This window comes from Salvelinus namaycush, chromosome 12 (assembly GCF_016432855.1).
Source record: "Salvelinus namaycush isolate Seneca chromosome 12, SaNama_1.0, whole genome shotgun sequence".
Taxonomy (NCBI): Eukaryota; Metazoa; Chordata; class Actinopteri; order Salmoniformes; family Salmonidae; genus Salvelinus; species Salvelinus namaycush.
Genome location: NC_052318.1, coordinates 1677315 through 1679969, shown reverse-complemented (window position 1 = coordinate 1679969; position 2655 = coordinate 1677315).

The window sequence follows — 2655 nt, the reverse complement described above, 5'->3', positions numbered from 1 at the left end:
GGAGGAAAATCGAATGAACTCTGCTTTTATTCCAATGTTTACATTGCAAACAGTGAACATTTTGTTTCATGCCAGGAGAGGTACCAGAACCTGGCAAATAGGTTACGTAACGAAACAGTCCATAACTGAGAGGTGCCAGATCCTGTTCTGGCAGGATCCGGTTTAAATTAAGTACTGGTCTTGACTCGGTCTCGGACAATGAGGAATAATAATTTCTTTCCGAGACCAGCCGAGGTAGCGTAGTAAAAAAACTCATAATTATCAGCCCCGTTCAGTGAACACATAAAACCACTTCGCCAGGCCAAATCCACAATCCTTTTATTACTATATTTATATATGCAGTATGCTTACTACTTCTCTCATTACTGTCCTTTACTTTTGTTGAAAAATATCCTCAAACCTTGTTGCGCTTGTCGTTAATTTCCTTGCTCCACTAGTAGGTGAGACTGGGGCAAATTGTACCATATTTTGTATTTGTATCTATTACTTAGAGGCACGTTTTGGTCAGGGATAATTTGTAGTCTATTTCTCAGCAGGTTTTGTTTTAACCATTTGAATGGCTAAAGAATTCATATTTTCGACTGAAATATTAACATATAAATAAAAGACCTCCCGTCCCTGCAGGAGGCCATTTTCCCTTTTGGTGGGCGGTCATTGTAAAGAGGAATTTATTCTTAACCGACTTAGCCTAGTTAAATAAAAATATACATTTTGAGCTCTTTATTAAGGTGGCAATCTGACACAATTACAATCATGGTCTTGTCACGAACCTGCTCGAAGCCCGTAACAAAAAGGGAGACAACGTGGAGATAAAGAATAACAAAATAGATTTATTAACTAAAGTAAAGTAAATGCAATTAACAATGGTGTGTGTGTAATCAGTAGTCAGTAGTGTAAGTGAGTGTATGCACAGTCAAATTTGGAACTCCTGGGTTCTTGGTGCGTTTCTGACAACATTATCCACATCACTGACCAAAACAGCAGGGCTTCACATCCAACCAATTTACGAGAGAAGACCGCAAGCAGTAACACGGTAGTTCTTTTTTTCTACAGAAGAGGTAAAAAAACTTCTACATACATGTGATAATGAAGGGTGTTGAAAGGTGCCTACGCAAACAAACCAAATCTGTCTGTGTCTGAATGGAGAGAGTCTCCCCAATGATTGAGGAAGAGGTGCATTTATCCTGGGACACACCCGAGCCCAGGTGTGTCCCATTTCTCTGACGACCCTCCCGGCTCCGCCCACCGACACCCTATTGAGGAAAACAAGAGCAAAGAGAAAGAATTCGGCAGACAGCGTGGGAGGGTCGTCACAGTCTTGAATTGGACTTGTATCGTTCTGGTCTCGGTCTTGACTCAGGCTCGCCACCCTCCCAGTCTCGGTCTCAATGTGGTATTGTACACAACACTACTTCTAACCATACCCCGATGACAACGTTTGTCAAAAAGTGGTAGTGGTAAGCCAATCTAAATATAAGCTTTTTCAAATTTTGATCACAAAAGTACTGCCTTGATTTTTGTTGCAGGCTTTCAGTTTAACTTTTTTTTGGAGGACATAAGCCTAATCATATTTTGTTCTCAGGCTATTTAAACTTGTTTCCGATGAGTACCCTTTTGATACCATTTCTATATTTTTCACAGAAGCAAAGCAGTACACCGTATTACATTTTTTCTTGAAGATGTATTAGTTACTACTTTGCTACTCCTTTCTCCAGGCACTGCATATAAAGCAATAAACAAAACAGCTGACTATGCGGATGATACAATAAAATGTAATTTTGCCCCCCCCCTTGATCACAAGAGGAACACATGATCACCTTGTAAAAAGGTACATTTATGATACAATGGGTTAGGTCATTCGGTACTGTATTGCGTCTCCTTCTGGCTTTATTGACTACATGTAACCTCCTGTTGATGACTAATGTGATGACTTTGAATGAACAACATGTTTAATCATATACTTTCATATCATATAACAATATAAATCTTTCATTGTCTTTGAGATTATAAACCGGTGTATGTTCGAACGAGAGAGCGAGTATTTGCAACCATTGTCTCTGTATGCACACTCAAATTTGGAACTCCTGGGTTCTTGGTGCGTTTCTGACAACATTACCCACATCACTGACCAAAACAGCAGGGCTTCACATCCAACCAATTTACGAGAGAAGACCGCAAGCAGTAACACAGTAGTTCTTTTTTTCTACAGAAGAAGTAAAAAACTTCTAAGTGGATTTGATGAAAATATGTTTTCTTGATTTCATATGAGATTGGTTGCAATTGAAAGAAATTACAACAACATTTTGTTTAATTTCTTACATATTTGTATAATTAATAATATATATACAGTGCCAGTCAACAGTTTGGACACACCTACTCATTCCAGGGTTTGTCTTTATTTTTTTTACTATTTTCTATACTGTAGAATAATAGTGAAGACATCAAAAATATGAAATAACATATTTGGAATCATGTTGTAACCAAAAAAGTGTCAAAAATATATTTTAGATTCTTCAATGTAGTCACCCTTTGACAGCTTTGCACATATTTCTGAATGAAAATGTTAAATACATTTTAAAAATTAGGAGCTTTTCAGTAGCCACATGAAGAGCTGCAGGTGTTCTGATTCCGGATTTTCTAATTTCTCATCAAATC